General features: G+C 46.9%; 1 long non-coding RNA gene across 1 annotated transcript; it reads right to left on the reverse strand.

Moving 5' to 3' along the window:
- Positions 1 to 233: 233 nt before the first annotated feature.
- LOC147109072 (uncharacterized) lies at positions 234 to 6,813 on the reverse strand. Its single transcript, XR_015080171.1, has 3 exons — positions 6,733 to 6,813; positions 4,510 to 4,668; positions 234 to 3,440 (listed from the first exon to the last, which is right to left on the reverse strand). It is a non-coding gene; the product is annotated as an uncharacterized LOC147109072 (long non-coding RNA).
- Positions 6,814 to 14,341: the final 7,528 nt, after the last annotated feature.

Here is a 14,341-nt window from a genome sequence, read left to right on the forward strand (position 1 = left end):
CTCCCAGCTGTACCTCCTGCTTTTGGTCGCTATTGGCCGGCAGTTAGGGGTAAGGTTCGCGAATAGCGAAGGCGGCTTTACCTTCAGGGTAGCCAGACCGCACACTGTGAGGGGCGGCTGGGACCCACCGTAATTGAGCGTGATGCTTTGGTGGTAGCACTGGAAATCCAGGCCCAAGATCACGCTCGCACATAGATAAAATTGATGTGCCTCAATAAATCCGAGACTCGATGTTAGCGAAACAAAACAAGGCTTTTATTGACTTAGAAGGTAACACACAGAGGAGAATATATCTTCCATCCAGAGGTCTGCCGTACTGGATGTGCTGCAGGCTGGGCCAGCTTACATAGGAGCCAGGTATGGGCGGAGCCCTACACACAGTACAATACAATGGAAATGAAACTGAAACCAACCACAGTCACAGGCAGAGAAATACTGATGAGTGATGAATGGAATATTTCATCACACCGGTCACGGGGAAGGGGAAAGCGCAGGAGACGGTAGGTGGTCACCTTTTGCACAATCCACCTCCTTTGATCCTCAGGCACAGATGCGAGGGGGCAAATAGTTCAATTCTTTAATGTTTCGTTTTATTTAAATGTTAAATGTTGTCGTTGCTTTTTTTATTGAAATATCTATTTGTGACTGAAAGTGTATGTAACCGTTTCGTTTAAAAAGTACAGCCTCTCGTCACTGAGAAAAATTTCAACATTTTTATTTGCAAAAATTTTTTAAATTACAGCTGTTTGAAAATTAGAAAATAGCTAGTTTCCATCTTGAATATCTTTATTGCACTAAGAAACCAAAAAAGTCACTTTAAACTGTTTACAAATTTTATTCAAAAAAATTATAGCCCAGATATTCGGGTCTCCACGGGTGAGTACGCACGGGGTACTCACCCGTAGGCCCAATGGAAGTGCCGGTTTCCTGCATGCACTGCGCATGCGCGGGAAACCGGCACTTCCGTTCCCCTGAACGAAGGGGTTCAGAGGTCGAACGCATGCGTGAGAGAGGCTGCGCATGCGCGTCGAACTTAGGTTTTTATTGCAGGTTTTCCCGGGAGGGTAAGTCTGCAGAAGTTACACATTTAAAAAGCAGGTGTAAGGCCTGCTTTTTATCAGGTAAGTGGTGAATTAATTAAAATTAAAACATTTTTTTCACAGGTTTATTATTTTTAAATACTTTAAAGCAAGGTAAGTTTATTAGAAAATAAAATTATTTTTTTCAAAAATTTAAATTATTGTTTAAAATAATTATTTCATGTAATTTATAGTTTATTTTAAAAATGTGATGTTTTTTAAAATGTATTTGAAGATTTAGTGATGTTTTGGGGCCCGTAGTATTTCTAAGTTTTGACAGCTCTTCCTGTCAATTTTATGAATGGAGCATTCCTTGCTCCGATTGGCTCCCCATGGCCCACGTGATCCCAGGGGCCGCATCGAACTAACTGCGCCCCTGGTATACGCAAGCACTGCGTGCCGGCAGCTGGAGCAGGCCCAGGATCGAAATTCCACGGGAGCTCACAGCTCAACGGCCAGCGCGCAAGGTAAGTGCAGGTCGGGGGCTTGCACCCGCGGGAAGCCCCCGACCCGAATTTCTGGGCCATTAATGTTTGCAAATGTTTGAAAAGTAGAAAATAGCTAGTTAACATTTAAAAGTTAAAAACTAAGAACATCAAAACTGAACCTCAAAAGTCTTTGATGCTGCAATAAAAGTTCACTGTTTCACTTTAAATTGTGTCTGTTCCTTTCTTTGCCTTGCTGGGGGACGGGGAGGTACAAGGCGACAATCATCGCCTCGTGAAGGTGTTGGCTACTAGCAGTTCCCGAGCAGCCTTACTTTCGGCAGCACTTGGCTTCTTTCCATCAGGCCTGGCCACAGGCACATTGGCATCGCCCATGTCCTCCATTTCAGCAGGGAGCTCCTCTGCAGGCTTAAGGGTCAGTCCTTCCCGCAGGGCAAAGTTATGCAAAGCACAACAGGCCACCATAATCCTTGCCACTTTCAGAGGAGAATACTGCAAGGTCCCCCCTTCACCCAGAGAGCGGTGAACCTGTGGAATTCTCTACCACAGAAGGCAGTTGAGGCCAACTTATTAAATATATTCAAGAAGGAGTTAGATATATTTCATAAGGCTAAAGGGATCAAGGGATATGGGGAGAAAGCAGGGACAGGGTACTGAATTTGGATGATCAGCCATGATCGCATTAAATGGTGGAACAGGCTCGAGGGGCCGAATGGCCTACTCCTGCTCCTATCTTCTATGTTTCTATGACCTGTCAAGGCATCGGAAGCGTGATTTCAGAACCCCGATTGTCCTCTCCACCACTTGCCATGTGAACACGTGTGCCTGGTTGTATCTCTCCTGAGCCTCATTATTGGTCTTGTGGTAGGGAATCAGCCATGGTCTTAGTGGGTAGCCCTTGTCGCCCAATATCCATGCGGATCCTGGAGGCAATGTGCTGAGGGTGCCATATAAGTCCGAATTATGGAGGACGAAGAAGTCATGAGCAGTTCCCCAATGATCTGCATTCACGTTTAGGATCCTGAGGTGCACATCACAGACTATCATGACATTCAATGAATGAAACCCCTTCCTGTTGATGTATGTCACAGTGGTGCCTTCAATGCAACATGGGTTCCATCGACAGCCCCAATCACTTTGGGGAATCCAGCAATGCTATAAAGTGCAAGGTTCCTCTCCGTTTGATGGCGAGTGGACAAGTCAAAGTCTATGAAATCTGAAGCCCCATGGAAAATGGCATCTGTGACCTGGTGAATGCAGGCCAATGCAGCACTCTGGGAGATGTTGGTAATGTCACCGGTACCTGCCTGAAATGACCCACTTGCAAAGAAGTTCAATGTTGTGTGACATGAATCAGTCATTCATGAAAGAAAGACTTATGAAATAATACTGAGCAGCCTACGGGTGGCGATGTCCAGGGAAAGTATAAATACTCGGGCACGGGCCCAGCTCGTGCAGGACATTCTTAACAGGAACTAGTGAAGGACACAACTAGACCTCCATGTTGTAAAACAGTTGATTAAAGCTTTGTTTAACGCTTAGACCAAGTGCCTAGTAGTTTTCTTATGTCACTGTGGTTACCTTCATGTTCACTGACAAGGCAGTGCGGGTCTTCGAGCGTGTTTGAAGGTCCTCCTTCAACATGTCACATAGTTGGCCGATTGCCTCTTTACTAAAGTACAGCCTCCTCACACACAACTCCTCCAACAGCATCTCAAATGACAGCCTCTCCCTGTACACACTCTGGGGTGGGTAGTAGTTCCTCCTGATCAGGAGGCGGTGATGGTTCCTCAGTCTTCTTTGTTGTTCCCTGGCATTTCCAATTCTCTGATGCACAATCGCACCGAGGATCAGGGCAACATCGTCAAAGGGCATGTTTCTCCCTCACAGGCTTCCTCTTTAAACAGATGAAGTACTTGTAAGGAAAAAATGGAAAGAGTTGTAAAAGTAATTTTAATAAAGTGAGTGGCTAGAAAATCACGTCGGGCTATGGTGGGAAACGTGCGGTATCGGATTGGGAACACGTCATACCCGCCAATTGGTATGTTGGCCTTCGTAGCGAGAGGATTCGAGTACAGGAACAAGGCTGTCTTGCTGCAGTTGTACAGGGCCTTGGTGAAACCACACCTTGAGTATTGTGTGCAGTTTTGGTCGCCTTATCTGAGGAAGGATGTTCTTGCCATGGAGGGAGTGCAGCGAAGATTCACCAGACTGATATCTGGGATGGCAGGAATGACGTATGAGGAGAGATTGGGTCGATTGGACTTAGACTCACTGGAGTTTAGAAGAATGAGAGGGGATCTCATTGAAACTTATTAAATTCTAACAGGACTAGACAGACTAGATGTAGGAAGGATGTTCCCGATGGTGGGGGAGTCCAGAACCAGGGGTCACAGTCTAAGGATAAGGGGTAAGCCATTTAGGACTGAGATGTGGAGGAATTTCTTCACCCAGAGAGTGGTGAACCTGTGGAATTCTCTACCACAGAAGGCAGTTGAGGCCAATTCATTAAATATATTCAAGAAGGAGTTAGATATATTTCTTAAGGCTAAAGGGATCAAGGGATATGGGGAGAAGGCAGGGACAGGGTACTGAATTTGGATGATCAGCCATGATCTCATTGAATGGTGGAGCATGCTCGAGGGGCCGAATGGCCTACTCCTGCTCCTATCTTCTATGTTTCTATGTAATATCACGGCCCGAGATGATTTTCTAAGAACTTTAACATTTTCACAAAGTCATACATACAATTTTTAAAGGGCATGGAAAAGTTAACATATAACTAATTGAAATTTTCTGTCATAATTTTTTAAAACTTTAGTAAATGTTAAATAATTCATTTTTAAACAGTCATTTTCACATTTAAGAAAATGAAATCTAATTCAATTAGGCCTTGCACACAGCAAGAGTTGCTCTTTATAACTACGTTACTCAAAACAAGATCCAAAACCGTTTTTAACAAATTAAAGTTGATAAAAACTTACCTCAGGCTTTCTGCAAAGAACTTTGCTCACTTTCACTATTAAAAATGTTCAGTTTCCAAGCCCACTGCTGAAAGAGTTCTTCTTGCTGGAGCTTCTCCCGGTAAAATGCAGGCTGTACGCTGGCTTTTACTGGGCGCAGCTGCTTCGCACGTACCTGGACTGAAGCATTTGAGAAAAAAACAGAACTTTTAGCCGGCAGCGCTGCCTATCCTGCACATGCGTTTGATCTGTCAAGCCCTTTCTTGACAGATCGGAAATGCCGGTTTCCAGCGCATGTGCAGTGCATGCCTGAAACCGGCATTTCCGATGTCCCTACGGGTGAGTACACAGCACGTACACACACCCGTAGGGATTGGAATATCCGGGCCAATATGTTTTAGTGATGTTGGTTGAGGGATAAATATTGCGCCCAGGACACCAGGAGAATTCCCCAGCTCTTTTTTTCAAAATAGTGTCATGGGATCTTTTATGCCCACTTGAGAGGGAGCTGACAGGATCTCGGTTTATTGTCTCATCCGAAAGACGGCACCTTCGACAGTGCAGCACTCCCTCAGGACTGCACTGTGAGTGTCAGCCTGGATTATGTGCTCAAGTCTCTGAGAGTGGGGACTTGAACCCACAACCTTCTGACTCAAAGGCGAGAGAGTGCTACCCACTGAGCCTCGGCTGACACCAGAGAATAGAAACGAGCTTTGAAGTTCGGTCTCCCGATGGCTCAGTAGGTAACTGCACTGCCCTGATAAAGAACAGAGCCGTACAGACTAGCAAGATCCCAGATTCAATCCCTGCTCCCTGCTTAGCTGCTTTATTTTAGCCACAGTGGCACTACAATTAGAAACATATAAGATAGGAGCAGGAGTAGGCCATTCGGCCCCTCGAGCCTGTTCCGCCATTTAATGAGATCATGGCTGATCATCCAAATTCAGTACCCTGTCCCTGCTTTCTCCCCATATCCCTTGATCCCTTTAGCCTTATTAAATATATCTAACTCCTTCTTGAATATATTTAATGAATTGGCTTCAACTGCCTTCTGTAGTAGAGAATTCCACAGGTTCACCACTCTCTGGGTGAAGAAATTCCTCCTCATTTCAGTCCTAAATGGCTTACCCCTTATCCTTATACTGTGACCTCTGGTTCTGGACTCCCCCGTCATCAGGAACATCCTTCCTGCATCTAGTCTGTCTAGTCCTGTTAGAATTTTGTAAGTTTCAATGAGATCCCCACTCATTCTTCTAAACTCTAGCGAATACAAGCCCAATTGACCCAATCTCTCTTCATACGTCATTCCTGCCATCCCAGGTATCAGTTTGGTGAATCTTCACTGCACTCCCTCCATGGCAAGAACATCCTTCCTCAGATAAGGCGACCAAAACTGCGCACAATACTCAAGGTGTGGTATCACCAAGGCCCTGTACAACTGCAGCAAGACGTCCTTGGCCACCTTGGATTAGGGAGAGGAAAATCTGGGCCTTTTTTCCATCTGTATAACTTGGCACTTACTCGCTGGGGCATCTGGGCAGACACTCTCAATGTGGGTAGGGAAATGACTGATCTCACTGTACCGTTACCAGAAATGTCCCGGCAGATTATGGAACATAATGCTACAGACTCCAAGAAAAGAAAATAGAATGGAGCAGACTTGTCCTGATCTACCACGCCTTGCAAACCTTTCCTCTACGCACAGGCGTGCTCTGCAACCAGCTTGAACAAACACTTGGCACTGCTGCATAGCACTGACTCAACTTTTAATAAATCATCGAGAAGCCTGCCCGGCGAGTGGCTCAAAGCCATCTGAGAGGGTTGAAGAGAAGATGGTATTTTTGCATTTAGCCGATTCTAATGTGTCAGTTCTGAACAGATGGCACACAGCAGGCTAAACCACGTAAACAAGGTTTCCAGCAGTCAGTAGGTAGGCCCTTGTGGCCAGGTGGGAACACTCGTGGACACCTTCATTCCAGTTAAGTTAGTGTGTAGTGCAGAGGCACAAACCACAGTTTTCACATGACGGTTTGCACAGATTTTATGGAACCTGGCCCCAGTTTATCTTGTGTAATTCTGCATTAAATCCTTTCTTTGCTTTACCATGCACAGGAGAGGGAGTGAACGATGCAGGCATCATAATACTAATCACAGGTCATGACAAGGAAACATAAAGGCCTGTAATTTCCGATAGGAGGCTTCCTGCATGCGAATGCCTCCTATCGGAAAAAAATCTACACTTACCTGGAGGGCTCCCGAGGTGCGGACACTTCCGATCCTGCGCCTCGCCACAGTCGAACTGCGCAGGGCCCACGTATCCCAGGGGGCACCGGCAGTTCACAAGCGTCCCTGGGATCACGTGGGCCAGGCCAGCCAATAGGAGAAGGGAATCTCCCTTCATACTTTTGACAGATCGACCCGTCAAAAGTATGAATGGAGATCACCCCAAAAAGACACTAAAACATTAAATACATTTAAAAAAAATCATCACGTTTTTAAAATGAGTTAACATTACATTGAGGGATATATTAAGAAGGCAGGTAGATGGGGTTAGTCTATGAAAAATCATAGATTTAAAATCATAGGCAATCTAGAGGGGAGATGAGGAGAAATTATTTCACTCGGAGAGTTGTCGGGATCTGGAACGCTCGACCTGAGAAGGAGGTGGAAGCTGACTCCATCAATAATTCTAAAAGTGAGTTGGACAGGTTCTGGAGGATGAGGAACTGACCGGGTCACGGACAAAAGCGGGGGGGGTGGGACTGAGCACGACTGCTCTTTCAAAGAGCCGGCACAGGCACGACGGGCCGAATGGCCTCCTTCTGTGCTGTAAGTTTCTCTGATTCTATGAAAAAGGTCCAGGTTTGTTGGGTCCAATGGTCTTTTGCCTGTTATTTACGTTGTTCTGGCTCCTGTATCGCTGGAAAACTTGAAAACTAAATACTAGCCCTGAAATAAAACTGGTCAGAATTGAATAAGGTAGGTTGCACCATTAGATTGATATTGTGGGAGTTTTGCTAGATTGCTTTGAGGGGTTAGAGAAATAAACACAAGGTTTTATCTTCTCAAAAGTGTTCTGCGTGATTAATCAGCTCCTCAGTGGATGAGATAAATTGGGAAGGGTCCACAATAGTCCAAACTGGACAGGCTCTGGAAGGAGTGGGAACGATAGGCTGAAAGACCTTTTCTTTCTCCATATTTTCCAGTGTCTTATGCTATAGAAACATAGAAACATAGAAGATAGGAGCAGGAGTAGGCCATTCGGCCCTTCGAGCCTGCTCCGCCATTCAATGAGATCATGGCTGATCATCCAAATTCAGTACCCTGTCCCTGCCTTCTCCCCATATCCCTTGATCCCTTTAGCCTTAAGAAATATATCCAACTCTTTTTTGAATATATTTAATGAACTGGCCTCCACCGCCCTCTGTGGCAGAGAATTCCACAGGTTCACCACTCTCTGGGTGAAGAAATTCCTCCTCATTTCAGTCCTAAATGGCTTACCCCTTATCCTTAGCCTATGACCCCTGGTTCTGGACTCCCCGGCCATCATAAACATCCTTCCTGCATCTAGTCTGTCCAGGCCTGACAGAATTTTATAAGTTTCGATGAGATCCCCTCTCAATCTTCTAAACTCCAGTGAGTATAAACCCAATCGACACAATCTCTCCTCATAAGTCATTCCTGCCATCCCAGGTATCAGCCTGGTGAATCTTCGCTGCACTCCTTCCATGGCAAGAACGTCCTTCCTCAGGTAAGGCGACCAAAACTGCACACAATACTCAAGGTGCGGTCTCACCAAGGCCCTGTACAACTGTAGCAAGACATCCTTGTTCCTGTACTCGAACCCTCTTGCTACGAAGGCCAACATACCATTTGCCTTCTTAACCGCCTGCTGCACCATATAATTTACGTCATCTGTAGTGCCCCAGATAACTGAAATTTGGATGCAACTTAAATCCCACTTATTAACATGAATCTGAAAAGTGATGTTATTGTGCAAAGGCCGAATTTGTTGGTACCCATGAAAGAGTTGTGAGGATGTGTGAGGCAGCTTAACATAGTGTGCATGTAGAGTGGAAGAAGCAGCAAGTGCCTGCAAGATGGAGAAGCCATGTGAAGGATCAAAGAACTGCCAGAAACACTTAGCTTCAGACCTCATTGCAGCCTTGGTCCAAACATGGACAAAGGAGCTGAATTCCAGAGGTGAGGTGAGAGTGACTGCCCTTGACATCAAAGCAGCATTTGACCGAGTGTGGCATCAAGGAGCCCTAGTAAAACTGAAGTCAATGGGAATCAGGGGAGGACTCTCCACTGGCTGGAGTCATACCTAGCACAAAGGAAGAAGGTTGTGGCAGTTGGAGGCCAATCATCTCAGCCCCAGGACATCGCTGCAGGAGTTCCTCAGGGCAGTGTCCTAGGCCCAACCATCTTCAGCTGCTTCATCAATGATCTTCCCTCCATCATAGGGTCAGAAGTGGGGATGCATGCTAATGATTGTACTGTGTTCAGTGCCATTCGCTACTCCTCAGATAATGAAGCAGACAATGCTCACATGCAGCAAGAACTGGACGATTCGCAACACATAAATGTCAAGCAATGACCATCTCCAACAAAAGAGATTCTAACCACCGCCCCATGGCATCCAGTCTTGTTATCATCGTCGAATGCCCCATCATCAGCATTGACCAGTAGCTTAACTGGACCAGCCACATAAATATTGTGGCTACAAGAGCAGGTCAGAGGCTGGGCATTCTACGGCGATTGACTCACTTCTTGACTCCCCAAAGCCTCTCCACCATCTGCAAGGCACAAGTAAGGAGTGTGATGGAATACTCTCCACTTGCCTGGATGAGTGCAGCTTCAACAACACTCAAGAAGCTCAACTCAGGAAGGATGTTCCCGATAGCGGGGAGTCCAGAACCAGGGGTCGCAGTCTAAAGATAAGGGGTAAGCCATTTAGGACAGAGATGAGGAGGAATTTCTTCACCCAGAGAGTGGTGAGCCTGTGGAATTCTCTACCACAGAAGGCAGTTGAGGCCAATTCATTGGCCCAGAACTTGGTGTCGGGGGCTTGCCGCGTGTGCAAGCCCCCGATGTGCACTTACCCGGCGCGCCGACATCTGAAACCTGGCCCGCAGTGGATTTCCTGTCAGTGGCCCGGTTCTGATGTCGGCGCGCTGTGCTAACCTGACCCAGCGGCGTAGTTAGTGCGATATGCCGGCTGGGATCAGGTGAGCACTGTTCAGCCAATCAGGGGAGGGGAAACTTCATTCATAAGTTTGAGAGTAAGAACTGTCAAACTCATGAAAAGTACTGCACCCCAAAACACGACTTAAACTTTAAATAAAATTTAAAAAAACATCCCAATCATTAAATTAAGTATAAATAAGTTAAAAAAAATAATTTAAACAATAATTTTTTTTTTTGAAAAAAATAAACTTTTAATAAAAAGGGTCTAAAACTAAACTTACCTTATTGTAGATTCTTTAAAATAATAAACCTGTGGGAAAAAAAATTCTAAATTGCACTAAAACACCACTTACCTGTAAAAATAAATACTTACGTGTGCTTTTTACAAGCGTGAAGACCAGAGGCCTTTACACATGCGCAAATCCCCCAAAACAGAGGAAATCCAAGACGCACGCGCTGCCCCCTACAGCGCATGCGCTAGCCTCTTCACCTCTTGGGTTGGAGGAGAGGAAATGCTGGTTTTCAGCGCATGCGCTGTGCATGCTGAAAACCGGCATTTCCTCCGGCCAGACGCGTGAGTACCCCGTCCGTACTCGCGCGTTTGGGGAGGAATTACTGCCCCAATAAATATATTCAAGAAGGAGTTAGATATATTTCTTAAGGCTAAAGGGATCAAGGGATATGGGGAGAAGGCAGGGACAGGGTACTGAATTTGGATGATCAGCCATGATCTCATTGACTGATGGAGCAGGTTCAAGGGGCCAAATGGCCTACTCCTGCTCCTATCTTCTTTGTTTCTATGAAAACATGCAGGACAAAGCAGCCCGCTTGATTGGCACCCCATCCACCACCTTAAACATTCACTCCCTCCACCGCCGTGGATGCAGTGTGTACCATCTACAAGATGCACTGCAGCAAGCCGCCAAGGCTTCTTCGGCAGCACCTACGAAACCCATGGCCTCCACCAACTAGAAGGACAAGGGCAGCAGGCGCATGGGAACACCACCACCTCCAAGTTTCCCTCCAAGTCACATACCATCCTTCTTTGGAAATATATCGCCGTTCCTTCATCATCGCTGGTTCAAAATCCTGGAACTCCCTGCCTAACAGCACTGTGGGAGTAACGTCACACAGGGACTGCAGCGGTTCAAGAAGGCGGCTCACCACCACCTTCTCAAGGGCAATTAGGGATGGGCAATAAATGCTGGCTTTGCCAGCGATGCTCCCCACATCCCGTGAATGAATTAAAAAAAACTTAACAGAAATATAAGAATTAATCAAAGTCCAAACAAAATAAAAGCGAAATATCGATTGTGCCAGTTTTGAGGGCAGTAGCAGGTGCTGAGTTTGCGAATATAAGCAGAAGGATGTGTTCTGCTATGATTGGAGGAGAGGCTTGTGCAGCAGGGGTGGGAAGGATTGGTAGTGTTGGTGTTGCAGGTCTGTATTCAGAATACAAGAGATGTAAAGAGGAGTCTTATCTCAACAGTCCTGGTGAGCTCATTCAATTTTTTTCCGGCACAACTGCCCGGTCCTGGGTATGGTGACTTATTTGTCATGGCATGAGGAGATCCTTACTTTCCAGACACTCCCAATAATGAATACAATGCCGGCAGGAACATAGATTCACTGCTACGAGCCCCAAATTTACAAGGCTCTGCATCAACATGGAAGATCAGTGGTGACTGGTTCAGGTTACAAAATTGGGCACCTCTGATTTAAATACTAAGACCGAGAAATCTGGCTCCTTTGTGCCTGCCGTTAGTACCTCCGGGGGGCACTAATGGGGTGCAAAGGGCATATCGCCCGGGGTGGGGGGGGCGCGAAAAAGGCGCCTCCCGAGAAATTCGGTGGGTTGTTGCTGAGGCGCTGCCCGATAGCACCCCGGGCTGCTGCCCCGCCGGGGGAGACATCATCACCGTGTGCCGCAACCACTTAGCGCCCCGCCGTGGCACCTTACTGCCCAGCAGCAGAAATTCAGCTGCGCCCCGTGAGGCTGCTGTGGGCAGTGCCAGAGCCAGCCTCGCGGGTTGCAAACTGGGCCGACCTCTGCTCACGGGGTGGTATTTAAAGGGGAGGTGTGGCCACGACCTGCGCCGCCATTTTTTAAAATTTGGCTGACCTCCAGGTTGGCCCTCCGTGGGTGGTGGGCCGTGGCGTGGTCCTGGCCGCCATCGCGCAGCCATAGCACCACGCCCCCCCTGGTGGCCTAGTGTGGGCCATCGGAGGCCCCGCAGAGCTCGCAGCGGCCCTCCCCTTTATCTGTAGGGGAGGCGCGTTGAAATGCGGCAGCGCTCCACGGAGCTCCGCGGAGTGCTGGCGATCGCGCCCCTACATCGCCTCGATTACCGCCCCACCAGGAAGTGGAGCGCCCGAGAATGCGCTCCACTTCCTGTGCGGGGCGGTAAGCTGAATTCAGCGGCCGGGGCGGTACTTCTGCGCCAGGCGCTAAATGTCCGGCCTTAACTTGGTTATTGCCCCCAAATGGGGCGTAACCGAATTTCACGCCATAGATTCATACAGCACAGGAGGCCATTTGGTCCATCATGCCTATGCCAGCTCTTTGAAAGAGCTATCCAATTAATCCTACTCCCTACTCTTTCCCTACAGCCTTGCAAATTTTTCCGAAAAAATTATTAATTATTTCCTATCAAGCATATATGCAATTCCCTTTTGAATATTTGTAGCGCGGCAAACCACGTGAGGAATGATTTTGGGGGTGGGGGCTGAAAGAAGGCATCACTGCAGACAAGTGCAACCCACATTTAAATGATAAAATTATTCGAGCGCGGTCCCACAGTGAATTTCACAACAAGGGACCTTGTGCAAACCTCTCCCTTCTATTATGGCCACATGACAGCTTAATGGACCTGGCCTGCTTTTGCTTAATCCTTAAAGTAAGAATGCTGTTGTGGTTTGAGTTGGTGGTGGGTGAACTGAGTTTTTTTTTTGTGTTAGCTGCAGAATCATCTAATTCTGCAGCTAACACCTTGCACAGCTTTTCTGCCCTGTGCATTTCTGCATTTTTTTTCCAGTTTGCTAAGCAATAATCTCTTAGCAGTCCCGGCAATTCTGTTGGATTGCAGGATGCAGCAGGCTGTTGGGAGGACGGTATTCCTTTGAGTGTTCCCATTGTGCTCCGTGAATTCGATCAGGAGGGCGATTTCAGGGAGGCGGGAGGGGGGGGGGACAATAGCGACGACACCTCAGGCAATAAGTGTGCGCAATTAGATAAACATTTTTATAGACCGTGACATTGCCACCTGGGAATGCCGGAGGAGATGTGTCTTTACCGCCTCCATTTCATTGCATACACAGTGATCGAGCTGTGCCATTTGTTGCTGGCTGACTTACAGAAAACCTCAAGGGCTGGGGCAGCTCTTCCCAGTGGCTATGCAGCTCACAACAGGATTAAGCTTCAATGCAACAGGATCCTTCCAGGACATGTCTCTGTGAGATCAGTCAGTCTGGAGTTATAAAGCAAGTGACTGACGCCACTTTTATCACTATCTCAGTGGAAAGGAGACATCAACTGGAGAGGGCTTGGAACTTTTACTAGCCGCAGGCTTCCCAAGAGGCCAGGGCATTATAGATGGAACTTATCAGGTTCCAGAGACTTGAGAACAAAAATCTAGGCTGATACTCCGGTGCAGTGCTGAGGGAGTGCTGCACTTTCGGAGGTGCCGTCTTTCGGAACGAGACGTTAAGCCCGACTGCCCTCTCAGTGGAAGAAGTCACACAACACCAGGTTATAGTCCAACAGTTTTATTTGAAATCACAAGCTTTCGGAGCGCTGCTCCTTTGTCAGGTGAAGTGGAGAGATGCATAAAGACACAGCTTATATAGTCAGAGAATAATGCCAGATGATTACAGGTAATCTTTCTAACTGCCATTTATCACACCTCGGCAGAGAGATAATCACAGCAATCAAAGGTGTGAATGGTGTCCAAACAGGTTAGTCAGGAAAACATTACATCAAAGAACAATGAGGTGGGGTCACAAGGGGTGAAATGTTGCAGATGCTGGGGTCTGTATGAAAAACAAAAAACAGACAAAAAAACATTTTTTTTTGCTGGAAATCACAGCAGGTCCGGCTGCATCTGTGTAGAGAGAACAAGCCAACGACGACTCGAGTCTGGGTGACCCTACGTCAGGTGGGGTTACATGTAGCGTGACATGAACCAAAGATCCCGGTTGAGGCCGTCCTCATGAGTGCGGAACTTGGCTATCAGTTTCTACACCTTTGATTGCTGTGATTATCTCTCTGCCGAGGTGTGATAAATGGCAGTTAGAAAGATTACCTGTAATCATCTGACATTATTCTCTGACTATATAAGCTGTGTTTTTATGCATCTCTCCACTTCACCTGACGAAGGAGCAGCGCTCTGAAAGCTTGTGATTTCTAATAAAACTGTTGGACTATAACCTGGTGTTGTGTGACTTCTTACATTTGTCCACCCCAGTCCAACACCAGCATCTCCACACCATGGCTCTCAGTGGAAGAAAAAGATCCCACGACACTATTTCAAAGATGAGCGGGGCAGTTTTTCCCCGGTGTCCTGGCCAATATTTATCCCTCAACTAAAATCATTAAAGCAGATTATCTGGTCATTATCACACTGCTGTTAGTGGGATTTTTTTAAAATTTGTTCATGCGATGTGG

The sequence above is a fragment of the Somniosus microcephalus genome, chromosome 12 (genome assembly GCF_052327205.1).
Source record: "Somniosus microcephalus isolate GS21.2 chromosome 12, FLI_Smic_1.0, whole genome shotgun sequence".
Classification (NCBI taxonomy): domain Eukaryota; kingdom Metazoa; phylum Chordata; class Chondrichthyes; order Squaliformes; family Somniosidae; genus Somniosus; species Somniosus microcephalus.